Below are 14,089 nucleotides of genomic sequence, written 5' to 3'. Positions count from 1 at the left end.
TAAAAATTATTTTCCAAACTGAAGGTTTATATTAAGACAGGACGGTTTCTTTTACTGTGCTGACCTACCAAACCTCTACCTTTGGTACAAAAGATCTGCTTCTAAGTGATAATTAAAAATTCACTGGCACCTGCCTATGCCATTATTTTTGCATAGTAATGCTTAATACTGAGGTATTAAGTAGTAATTTCATACTACTTCTTTATTTCACTTTCCCTGTGAAGATCTGTGAATGCAGAAGTGCAGAATAAAAATCCTTTTTACAATATAGTAATGCCTCAAGATTATGATATTTCTTATTGAGATACAGCTTTCCATACACAAAATTCATAATTTCTCTAACATCTCAGTGGCACTTGTCAAAGACTCTCAGTGGACTAAGGTCACTGCTATTATGTTAAAACATACTCACTTTTTGAATTCATCGGTGAATTGTTCAGCTTAATGATGTTTTACTTTGATCTCTGATAGTATGACAGGTCAGAGAACATAGTTTGCAGCTCTGAGTATTGCCAGGTAATGTGCCACCGTTGGAGACCTGCTATTCTTCAAGCTACCAGAAGCAGTCAAACATAGTTGTAATATGAAAATGTGTAACAGCTCCAGTATTAGAAACCTAAAAAATCTAAATGGTGAGGTCTCAGCTAAAGCTTTCTTATTACTTACTTGCTTAATTGCTAAAAACTGCAGTCATGATCTCATAGCAGGGTGTGCTACTAATATTGTAAAGCCTGTTCCTGCACTAGAAGTGTTTTTTTGAAACATAGACCAAAGGTCTCCATAGACCTTTTCCAGGATGTCATTTCTCTTATGCTTAAACACTTTCTAATGTTCATCACAAATGTATCTGTCACTGATTTATGCCCACATGCATTGTGTGTTCCTGTGTCAGCATCATCCTTTTAGCTTAAATAGCACTTCTTTCATCTCTATCTGTGAAAGACAGTAGAAAAGACAGTCATTTTTTTGTAAAAACTAAAACTTCAAGTTCTTCCAGCTTCTTAACTGTCTTGGCAGAAAAAATGGTGGAATAGTAACTCACTGATAGAGAAGGTGTCTCACAGGAGCACACATGCTTTTTAGTGGAATATGTTCTGCTTTCAGGAGACAGGGTCCCATCAGACGTGGCTCCTACTAACATCTTCCTGCTGGTAGTTCTTCTTGCTATATATGACCAGTTCTCTTTCACTTGTCTAAAATTGGGAAGGCAGTACTTTGCTATCTTTTACTAATGCTATGTGAAAATTTGATTTGTTCCAAGTCGGGGACCAAATATTTAAAAACATATATTCATTGTAAAGATTGTCCCTAAACAGTATTGCCCCAAGTTTTTTACTAAAAAAAAAAAAGGGAAAGCATGATTAGCTAGAGCAAAGTCTTCATTCAGCTTGTATTGGAACACTACTTATTTGTGCACTTGCAATAAAACTGTTTCACAGATTTACAGAACTGCTACAGAGGGCAGTGATGGTGGCAATTTTTTTTTTAATGTAATAATTTAGGATGTAGCAGTCATAACAGGAAACTGAACACTGAATTTTAAATCCTCCATTCAAGTAAATAAATTTAGAGTTATACTGTCAAATAGCATGGGAATCATAGTAGCAATCTAGAGAATAGCTCTGTTTTAATGCTGTTCAAATCTACAGGGGACCAGCAACTCATATTTAACTGAGGGATGCAGAAGGAAGTATATTTTGAAAAGGAGTTAATGGTGAATCAAATATAAGTCAGCCAATACAGTAAAATGACAGTGAAAACATTTTGAATGTGGGATCCCACTCACAAATGCAAACCAAAGCTGAAAAAAGTAATTTTTAATTCTTTATTCGAATGAACAAAAATGTGGCTATTTTTTTGTCTGCTGAGAAAAAACAGTGATGAAGAAACAGCGTTGACTTCAGCTTTTGCTTTTAGACAAACAGTTTCCAAACTTGCATCATGACCATGTAGTGTCTGCAGTCGTTGCCTTCCTTCAGGCTCCCAAATGCAAACACAAGTACGAGCACCCGCTTTCCTGTTGGCCTGGTGGCTCCGCTCACAGCCATTACAGCCTCATGCAGATTAATGTCCTTAGCTTGGAGACTTTAGAGCACACATGTCTGGAAATGTCAATAGCTATGCTATTCCTGGCAGAATACCGCAGAAAAACTACTGTGGTCTCCATCTAGTTTTCATTTCACAGAGATATGCTGGGTGGGAAGCAGGGAGAGGCTTTACTTCTGAGCTGGAGGATGTGGTTGGGACACACGTTGGAGCTGAAAGGTACGCACAGTGCAGGATTACCAAGACTCATTATACCTACCCTTAAATTTTTAATTGGGACATTAAGAAAGAAACGTAGGCTCTGTAGATACTTGTACTTAATGGGCAGCTCCAAGAGGCTATTCAGCTAGTCTTTTGCCATTGACTATAATGAGACCCTTGGGTGATGATGCATCTAATTTGATGACCTAGTTACAAACCAAAAACTATTCACTATAAATGTGCACCAATTTCTAGTCCAATCTTGTTCCTTAAATAGTTTGTAATCTGGAAAAAAAAAATTGTTGCTTTTTCATACTTCACTCTCCCCATCTACAAAGGATCTTTGTAAAATGTCTTGACAGCTCTGTAGAATAATTGCTGTGTAAGTTCTCCTAAGTCATATCTTTTCCTAGGGGGCCGAAAACACAAGAATCCAAATTTGGCATGTTGATATCTGGATCTTAATTTGCATTTTTTGCATTAATTTTACCAATACTATTGCAAATGCATAAACTAAAATAAAGGAATACCTGGCTGTGATAGTCTTTCCTACAGTGTTCCGTATCAATGAGGCAAGATAAAATACGTTAAGTAAGTATAGATTAAATATTCTTATATCCAAAACCAGATTTGATACTAAATTCTAGTTACTATGGAATATCATGTTAAATAATATAAAGCGGTAACTACAATATGGTACTTCGGAGATGGTAGCCATGCAATTCTGAGAAGGAGACCCCATTATAATGACAATACCATGTACCTGATTTTCAGAAATTCTGACATGTAAGAATTAGACCAATTTACATGTAAGAGTTAGACCGATTTCTGAATATTCTTGAAAATCTCATTTACAGTGTTATAACTGCATTAATTAGAATGGAGGTTAAAATTGTGGTTAGCTTAGTTTTAATAAAATGCAAATTTCCTGAGTTCAAGGGAATCAACTAAAGGTTAAAGCAATTAACAGCTGGGTTTAGAAACGAGAAAAAAAGTAATGAGCAGGGGAAACTACATCAGTGAGGGAACAGCGAGCAGTCAGACATAGCTTTGGCAGGGTCTGCCTTAGTCTGAAATGCATCTGTAGTAGAGCTTTAGTGAAAAGACACATGTAGAGTTTCTTGATTATATTCCACATTATCAATAAGGTCAAGCAATACAACAGAAGCAGAAAATTGCAAAGTTATGCTTACAGTTATTTTGTGGGTTTTTTTAAGCTAATCTGTCTTATATTTGTGATTTCCGTATGTGCTGTTACCTTAATGAATGAAAGGTATAGCCACATGATGGTAGACATAATAGAAAATATACCACTAGCTTAAAATTGTGCTGGGTCTTTTTTTTTGTTTCACTTAATGTAAATTAATTGCAAAGTTCCTGCTGAATGATATGCTCTTAGGAATGCCAGTTTCTTTCTACATATGCGGAGTTCGGATCTGCTCACAGCAGTGAGGGTATGAATGAAACTAGTATGGTAGTGTTCCTGGGATTGTTTAAATATAAATAAATCAGGTAAGACTGATGAAGTTATCTTTACATCAATAAATCAGGTAACACTGAGCTCAGCATTGTCACAGTTAGTTCACTGACTGAGCTTTAGCCAATCTGAAGATGCATTCACTGGGTTAAAGACATACCCTACTATTTGCTGTATCCTGATTTCATAAATACAGGGCCATTTGCTTTTAATTTAGCCAGGTTTGTGCTTTGAAATTAAATTCCTCTCAATTCCATGCCATTTTTTAAGTCTACAGTTTACAGATTGGAAACATGTTTATCTGTGTAGCTGAGGCAGTATTTCTAGAAATTTGACTTTAATGACTAAACAGAGCTTTAAATGAAGGCAAGACGGCCTTGTTTTGAAACTTGTGTTTTTCATGTGGATTATAGCAGATTTTCCAGCATTTGTCTGAAATTTTCTTTAAATTGCTCATATTCAGCAAATTTGGTTTTACTTCTGTCATTGATTCTGGTGTATTTTGCACTGATATCTTAATTTCTCTGCTAATAAACTGAGAAAAGGTAAGAGAGGAGTACCTATTTATATAATTTACTCTTTTCTTCCTGGTTTACAGCTATTTCTAAACTATACCGCACAAGAAACTACTAAGAACACCTAATATGCGCCTTTGATTATGTTTCATGCTACCTATTTCTGCATTTCCTGATTTTTCTAAATGCTAGGGGTTTTTTTTGTTGTTTTTAATCTCTCCTTTCTAATTACACTCAAGCTCTTCTTAATGGATTCCTGTCACTAATCAGAGCAGCAGAAGACCATTTATTCCTTTTGACAGAGCCTCCTGGGCTAATGCAATTACCTGGCATAGCCAAGCATTTTATCAATCCCTTTAACCTTTTAAAATTAGTGCTCTTGCCACTTTATTTGTTTAGATTTTTAAGAGGCTCTCTGGTGCACTATATGCTTACAGATATTTTAAAATTTTAAATAGGATTTAGTGTATTAAAAATACTAAAAATTATGTAGCAAAAATCATCATCTATGCAAATAACCTACAGTGTCTTGGAAAATCACCCTCTTCTATCCCATCTGTTTCCTCTTTTCCTTTCCCATCCCCTGTACTTCCACCACAGTCCAAATTAATTCACACATGGTAAAATAGAAATGTTTCAAATAAACCAATTCTTCTACATATTTTGAAAGTCCCTGGTAACACAGCAGCCATGTAGCATATGCTGAAAGTTCCCCGTTTCAAGATACTGGACATAGAATTGAAAGTTTAAAACTTTCCTAGAAGAAAGAACCTGAAATGAGACTACAGAGTAGTAGTATAACATGCTGCCACCGTATAGCATTGCAGCTTCAGCAAAGAAAATAATATATTATATATTAGATCCTTTAGATACTCTGTTTTGCAGGCTCTCTTCAGGACCAAACTCCAGTCAGGGTGCAAGTGAGTGTGTAAATATGCACAGATTCAACTCTCTGGAACCCACAGTTTTCTTTGGGCCCTAGGTGTGCCCAGTGGCTTAAAGCTCGGCTAAAATGATCGGCAGTTCAGTATGTGTGCAGATATATCTGGGCAACATGCCTGTAGCTTAGAGAATGAACTGCTTCTGCCTCTGCTTAAACTTCCGTCCCTGCTTAAACTTCCGTCCCTGCTTAAACTTCTGTCCCTGCTTAAACTTCTGTCCAGCCTATCTGGGCACCCATCTGAAGAATTCCTGCTTATCCCCATTAAAATGTACCAATTTGTGAAGTTGCAACCGGAAATGACTTTATTTTATTCTTGTGAGACTTAGGCTATTGTAACTTTTTTCTTTGATAGCGAATTGAATCTACTGCCCAATAAATTTATCAGACCTGTCCTAGATATATCATGGTATTTTCACTATACATACACTAGGAATGGAAACATAAGGAAAAAAAATCTTTGACAATATAGAGGATGGTTACTGAGTTAGCCTAAAAAATTCATATTTCTGTGGGACACAGAAAAACCTGAAATGATTGAAATCTCAATGTTTTGTGTACCATTAAAGTTTGAGTGACAGTAGATAATTTCTTAGTCCTATCTGTTGTCTCGTTTGAGTGGTCTCTTTCTTCTTGTCCTTTTCAATCTCCTTCACTCCAGGTCCTGTAGCTGCAGAGTTGAGGCTATTATATGAACATATTGTATAATATTTTAGATGAGGTGACTCTGGAAATTCAATTTTGTCTGAGATTCATGGAAACAAGTGTCATCCATCAGGTCTCAGGAGGTTTTCACCAGCTCCTCTAGCACACTTATTGGGGGTGTCAGGGGACTGTGAGGCTAAATAATTTCTGATTTTGTTGTTCATACTGATTTTTTTCCTCTTTTTTTAAACTTGGAATAGACTTTCTCATTACTGCAGTCAAAGGACATTACAGTACTATGCACAGCTAAAATATACAGGTATACGACCCTCTGATATTTTCAGTTTAAAATCATGTAATCCCCGTAACTTCTGTAGCGTTATACCACGATACAGTAAGCGAGTACCTCTTCTACAATGGTTATTTTTCATTAGATAATCCGCATACTGTTGAGTTTCAAACTGGGTCTGCAAGAGTGATTTGGGGATAGTCTAGATAAACATGTTCAGGCTCATTGCTATATACCTGTAGCACAAACTACATCCTTTTAAATTTTATTTGACTGCTTTACCTGATTGCCTAGCTTTCCTCATTAGACATAACTTCTCCTTGTAAACCTCCCACCATCCTAATAATTCTTCTGGTTATCTCTGCAGTCCCTTTAATGTTTTCTGTATTTTCCATGGTTTCATTAGTGTCTGTTTAAAGGAATTAACTTTTTAAAAGAAGAGGAAGATAATGATGGGCTTGGATTGTTTTCAGCTTTTGAAGTGTGTAATTTCTAGACACTGGATCATTTCATCCTCTGCAAAGTGTAAAAAAATAGTCTCTAAAATCTCTTCGACTGAGCAGTACCATGACCCATATCCAACAGGGTCATTTTTTTTTTTTTTAAATATCTTACCCTGCTTAATAGTAATACTTGTTTTGACAGAGGATCTTCAACCAAGAAAATGGCTAATTAGTTTTATAGGTCCTTATTAATTATATAAATCTAGAAAAAGTAATTAAAATGTGACATGGTTCATCAAGCATAATTTTGCTGGACTCATCTTTGTGCATATGTTCAGCATCAGGACCATGCTATGTGCATAACATTGTACAGAAGAAAATATAGATGGGGTTTCCGATGGATAGGATGTCATTTGCTGAACTACACAAGATAAATTTAGAAATTGAGGTATTAGAGGAGGCAAGTTGTGTTTCATTTCAGATTATAGTAACTGGATTGGTCATCATGAAAAATTTGCTAATTTTACCCTGGGTAAATATATAGAGAGATATACCAGTCTGTGAATTAAATGCACTTCTGCACCTATTGTAGGAAACACTGGGAGCGCAGACTTAATGGTTACTGTGATCTAAATGATTATTGCATGCAATTAGTGTAGGAGTGATCATTGTATAACATAGTGACTGCTGTGTAATGCACTTCTGTTGTATGAAACTAAAATTGCCTAAAGGCAAAGATCTTCAGTGAGCTCTATGTAGGTTAACGGCACTGAATGAAGGTAATGAAACCCTGGAAAACTCTGCCTCCATATTCAGAGCTCTTGAAACGTAGCTCTGCAGTGGTATAACTGCACCCATCCACCAAAGGCAATTATCCCGCCAGCTATGACCTGGCACATAGAGCAAATTTGATGACATTCTCTGTGCTGTGGCTACCGTACTCTTTGTTAAGAATGTCTTTGGAGAAGGAAACTCACTGGAGTTAAACTTGTTGTGTAGCTGCTGGTGTTTAAAACAGGGTAAAAATAAATTATATTTAGAGTATAAACATTTTCACAATATTACAAGACAGCTGTACTAGCTGATATTCCTGATAAGCTGTGGCTCTGATCCATGGCGTTGTTATTTATCATTAGTTCCCTGCCCTGTGAAATTCTGAATTCCAAACCAAAACAAAAACGTCTGGATTAAGAAGTAGAAAAAATACTTCTTTCCCAAATAAAAGACATTCTTTGTAAAAATTCTTTTGAAAAAAATTTTAGCCACTTTCCGTAGAAGATCTTTACATTAAATAACATTAAATTCTAGAAAAGCAGGCTCTGGTGCTTATCACTCAACTCAGGACTCTTGAGTCTTGAAAAAGTGTGTCCCCTGCCCCAGACTCTCTGTTAAAGGGTTCGAGAGCAATCTTGCCTGCAGCATTCATTTACTGCCATGCTAAGGTAAAGGTTGCATATTGTATGTTTTCTGGCTAAATGGCCCTCAAAGTTACAATCTATCTCAGGCAAACACCTTCACATCAGTATTGACTTCTGCTTCTTCTGATTGTAATCTGCATGACTAAGCAAGGAACCTGAAAGTTCTTGGTTTGACATTGGTGACAAAAAGGCAAAACAGAAAGTCCCTGTCTCTATAAACTCCCCAGCCAGCCCCTCAGCTTTTATAAACTGGCACTGCTGTGAAGCTGAAATATGATTTAACATTACTTTTCTTTCTTTAGGGACAATAGTCATTGAAGCCAGTATTTCAAGTAACAGCTCCTGAGGATTCAGGTCTTTATTACTTATCTTGTAATATGGCATGCATAGGAAACATAATTCTACTGCTTTGGTTAAAGCAAAGTGAAAAAGCCCTATTATTTTTAAAATTCAGTACCGCTACATAAAACTGTACAGAAATAACCAAATAACGTCTGCATTTTCTAGTAGTTCAAAATGGCTTGAGATCTAAACAACCTAAAAGATAGCTACCAGCAACAGTATTTCCTGAGGGAATATAATTACAGTTTCATGTTGCTAGTTCCTCTACCTTGTCTTTTGTTCTTGGATGGCAGGAGAGGGAAAGATAATTAAAACCAAGGAGAAGAAACAACTAAATCCACAGTGACATTAACTGAAATAGCACAATAGGCACTTACATGTCTAGAAATACAAACCCATTTTTGCATGTCATTGTTTCCAGCTGTAAATGTGAATTTGTAGAACTAAATGGTGTCTTTTGGGGCTGTGTAAAATGCTACTAACAATTGCTGCATTATAGCAGCGAGTATATCAAGGTGTGATACAATTGGAGGTTACAAGCCCTTATGTAGCACTGAATCTTGAGCCACCATTCAGCAAAATTCTTATACCTCCCCGTACAAGCATCACACTCCCCTCCATATTTACCTCGTATCATTTAAGACCTGCTCACACATAGTAGCTTCTGAGCGATTGGATCACAGAGAGTTCGTTAGTATGGCTAACAAAATGCTGTCCAGTAGCAACATAGGTGGAAATAGAGGGCTATGGAGAACTGAAAGGGTTAAGTTCATCCCATTAGGAAATCTTAACGTCCTATAAGGTGATAACTTGTAATCTGTTTTAAATACAACCATGTGTCTTCATGAAGTTGAAATGTATCCCACAAGAAAGGATCCATAGGCACCATCCCTTGTTCTCCGTAGGCCTCCTTACATCTGGAAGCTGTGGGAGACTCTACTAGATCCAGAGGTGCCAGCAGTTTACCCGAGGTTTCAAGGGTCTGCTGCTAGCAGGTACAAACAATCCACCGAAAAGCCCTATGGTAATTTTGCCATGAGATTTGCAAAGACATAGACTAGTAATTCCCTGCAAATAAGGTTTGAGCCTTGCAGTTACATTCATGCCTAGAAACTTGTAACTGAAATTTGTTATTTGTTTACAGTAAACACTTATTTGAAACCACATTGTCTATATGCTTCCTGATGTGTCAAGAGCACTGAAAACCACAGAACTCCGAACAACACTTACTTTCGTATCAGCTTTATTAAATAATAAACAAATTGGTAGCATATTTTTGCTGTATCAGGAAGAAATACAGCCCTGACTCCCATAAATCTAGCTGAACTATTATGCATCAAAATTACCTAAGTTCAAGACGTAGCACAAGTCTGGCTTGAAACTTTGTCACCTTTAAAATTCAGCACGAAGTTGTGAACAACGTACCCATTTTGGGGTGTCCACCATTCAATGATTGAGTTGTATAGTCACTTAGCTCTCCTGTTGTCCTCCAGAAATCCTGAAGTACTTCATGATGTTGGGCATCATTTTCTCTGCTTTACTAAGAACTGAACAGACACAGAAGTCTTCGATGAAGTATTCATGCAATCAGTTTATACTATCTTCAGAATAAAATTCAGAGCTCCTGAGAAAGAGAAGCATTTATTGTGAAATCTGCCTTGTGTGTCTGAATGTCTCCCAGACATGAAGTTTGTCATGAAACATGTTAATTGTACAGGTCTTGGTGGTTTTTCATGAAAACAACCAGATCTAGTAGCTTGACAGTACAATCAGCATTCCATGTCTACGTAGGTACATGAAGTGTACAATCTGCTCAGTTCACACTAATTGTTAAGTGTTGTTATTAAATTGTGAATTGTGTGGACAAGTGTGGATCTACATAGATGAAATTGAATTTCACACTTTTTTTTCCTGCTGGGTAAGGCTAGTCACCTTGGCTGACTCTTCCCTCCTTTGGTTTATAGGCAGCTGCTATTCCTCCTAACGAGCTTCTGGAAACAACTTCATTTAGAATCATAGAATCATAGAATCTTTAAGGCTGGAAAAGACCCTTAAGATCATCGAGTCCAACCATCAACCTAGCACTGCCAAGTCCACCACTAAACCATGTCCTCAAGCACCACATCTACCACCTGTCTTTTAAATACCTCGAGGGATGGATACTCAACCACTTCCCTGGGCAGCCTGGTCCAGTGCCTGACTACCCTTTCAGTAAAGAAGTTTTTCCTAATATCCAACCTAAACTTCCCCTGGCACAGCTTGAGGCCGTTTCCTCTCGTCCTATCACTTGTTACTAGGGAGAAGAGACCAAACCCCACCTCGCTACAACCTCCTTTCAGGTAGTTGTAGAGAGCAATAAGGTCTCCCCTCAGCCTCCTCTTCTCCAGACTAAACAACCCCAGCTCCCTCAGCCGCTCCTCATAAGACTTGTGCTCTAGACCCTTCACCAACTTCCTTGCCCTTCTTTGGACACGCTCCAGCACCTCGATGTCCTTCTTGTAGTGAGGGGCCCAAAACTGAACACAGTACTTGAGGTGCGGCCTCACCAGTGCCGAGTACAGGGGCACCATCACCTCCCTGGTCCTGCTGGCCACACTATTCTTGATACAAGCCAGGATGCCATTGGCCTTCTTGGCCCCCTGAGCACACTGCTGGCTCATATTCAGGCGGCTGTCAACCAACATCCCCAGGTCGTTTTCCAGACTGAGGTCCTTTTGTATAAGCAGAGAAGCAAAACAGATCAATTAGTGAGACTGTAAGTTTGGATCTGCAAAAATGAGAAGAAAAAGCAGTTCATCTCCTTCTGATTTTCTTTTAAAATTTTTTTTTTTTAATTTCCCAGAGGAAATTGGAAGTATTTCAAGATGACATGTGCCATAGTGCAGTCTCAATTAGTTTATAGTGAAACAGTGCCAGAGCAGGGAGATACAGCTTTACTGCATGGCATCACATGGAATCTAGGAGCTAAATTACCCTGCCATTCTTGTCTCTAATGATATTTTTTAAAAGTTTACAACACCATAGAATTTAAGTGTGTTCAAAAGGAATGTTCCTTTGCTTACTTATGCTTCAGTGTTACGTCCTGCTGCATGCATTTAGAATTTAATCTCCTTTCCTTTTCAGTTACAACAAATGGCTTAATAAGACAACTGCCTTAATAAGACGGAATAAGAAAAGGAATATAGATAGTGAGTAAATCTTAAGTCCCTTCAGATGCTTGGCACCCCACATTCGTGCAGCATCGGACAGAGCCCAGATGGATTTTCTCATGGCACGCTGCGCAGAGCAGGTCCTGCCCATGGAGAGAAGCTCTCCCCTTTGGTCATTCAAGCTAACATACAATTTCCTTACAAGAAAACAACTCTATTCCTAAAGGATGCTCACATGAGAACTTTTTGCTGCAATTTTAGATAAAGGCAAGGCCGTGCAGGTGGCATAACCACCGCTATGGAGGGGGAGCTGCCTGCAGGCTCTTCTATTGCAATGAGCTGGCTCAGTTTATCCTGCGGCCAAAGGCTTTGTGCGACACCGGCCTGCGCCTACTCAGGCTGTCAGGTTGACCACCTTGATGTACAGTGGTCTCCCCGTCAGGATGTTTATTAACACACAACCTTTCTTGGTTCTTCAGTGTAGGTACGTTTATTACATAGTCAATCAGCTGATGTCCGGGTTCACCATGGCTCGCTACTGGAAAGAACCAGAGCAATTGTTTATTGGCCATGGGCTGGAGATGCTTCTTAAGTGAAAAGAAAGTGCAGACAAGAGGTATCTGAATTTATTTTACTGCTACCAGGAAATTCTGAACAATAGTGGAGAACTATTAATTAACCACAGATTTCGTACAACTAGTTTTATTTGTCAGGCATTCCACTCGATCCTATTTTCATCTTCAGTCAGCTACTCCTAACTTAGCACTTACTAAATATAAATAATAGTGGTCATTGTGTTTATCCCATAACTAATCAATACAGTAGACACATGGTTGAGTGCGTGGATTATTACTGTTTGTTGTACACGTGTACGCAGAATGACTTGTGGACTTTGTGACTTTGCGGTGGCTCCTGGATTTTGAAGAGTCACAACAGCACATGGAAAGTGGAAAGTCAGCAGAGAAGCTGACTCTTTGCGTTTTGCTCCCATGGTTGTAGTAATTGTCACCTTTTGCACCTATTACAGAAAGAAGTATGTATACCCTGAGGGGAATATCTTCTAGAAGATGGTTGTGAGGACTTTTTTAGGAAACAGGGTGGTGACATCTCTCTCTGCAGGCAGGCCGTCAGAAAGAGATGGACACAGACAAGCTTTTTTTATGATGGAGGAGTACTCTTTAAAAACCTCAGGCTAATTAATGCCTGACTTGAAAGAGAAGGGGGTTGCACTATTTTTTGGAGGGGTGGAGGGAGAAGTTGGTCAGATTTTGTTTTGTTTGTTAAATAAAATCCTGTTGAGAAAACTTATCAGCGTGATTTCAGGAGTTCCTGCTGGTAGTAAAATCAGCATAAAGGCATTGCAGGTGTTTTACTCCAAATAGAGAGAAAACAGAAAATTATCTTCTTACAGAGTATTTTCCATTATGTTTCACACAATGTCATGCAGGTTTTATAATTGCCTAGTCATTTATTGGTTTTGCATCTTTTGCCGCCTTTTTAAATTTTATAGTGCAAAAATAGGAATATTTGGGAAAGTTTTGCTTTTACCATCCTTGGCAGATCATGATGTTTTCTTTTGCTGACTTTCCATAGAAATACTGTTCCTAAATGTGATAATTTCTATTGAGAGGAATTGGTTTACTTTATAAAAGTCTAATGTCTTGAAAAGCAGCTTTCTACTTGGTGGGCATTTGCTGCTTTCACTATAAAATTGTTCTTTCAGTTCATCTGACGCTTCAAATAGTAACTAACTAACTCATTTATCAACAGCTAATACCATTCACTATTGCAACAGAAGAATTTAAGAAGTGCTACCAAAGAACATGTCAAGAGCAGGCACTTTAAAAGAAAAGCTTTAATGAATACTATGAGCAGAATATCACCTTTAGGGATGCAATTTTTATGAACTAATAGCTAACAGATTGTAAGCAACTTTAGAATTTGGCAAAAGTTATTTTCAGAGTTGGTACAGGGGAAGGCTACAACTCCAAAATAAAGTGGATATGTAAAATGGGTGCTAGCGTAACTAAGAACATGAGAGAGAGGTAGCATTGCCATATGCAACCTGAATGCTCATGGAGATGAAAGGAGAGAGTGGGCTGGGCAGCTGGGCCAAGGTTAGCATTGCAGCATGCTGATCAGAGAATCAGAGAATCAGAGAATCATTACGGTTGGAAAAGACCCTTTAGATCATCGAGTCCAACCATTAACCTAGCACTGCCAAGTCCACCACTAAACTGTGTCCTCAAGCACCACGTCTACCCATCTTTTAAATACCTCCAGGGATTGAGACTCAGCCACTTCCCTCGGCAGCCTGTTCCAGTGCCTGACCACCCTTTCGGTGAAGAAGTGATGAGTGCAAGGAGGCAGGAGAGCTTTACAGCTTCCTTGCATCACCAAGAAATAACTGTCACAATAACTTCTTAAAGTAAAAGTCATTTCTATGCCCAGTGTGACTTGCCTCAGCTCGGTCCTTGGTGCTCTGTTGAGCAATTCAGTTACAGAGAGGTGTTGCTAACCAGGTGGACACATTTCAGTGAGGGGAATGGGAAGACAAGCTGAAACTCTCTCTGAAATTGCTTGATGCTTTTCGCTGAGGTACTATAATTGGAAGAAGCAATCTG

The sequence above is a fragment of the Platalea leucorodia genome, assembly GCF_965183815.1.
Source record: "Platalea leucorodia genome assembly, chromosome: 6".
NCBI classification, from domain to species: domain Eukaryota; kingdom Metazoa; phylum Chordata; class Aves; order Pelecaniformes; family Threskiornithidae; genus Platalea; species Platalea leucorodia.
The sequence above is the reverse complement of the archived record's forward strand: the minus strand, read 5'-3'. Positions refer to the sequence as shown.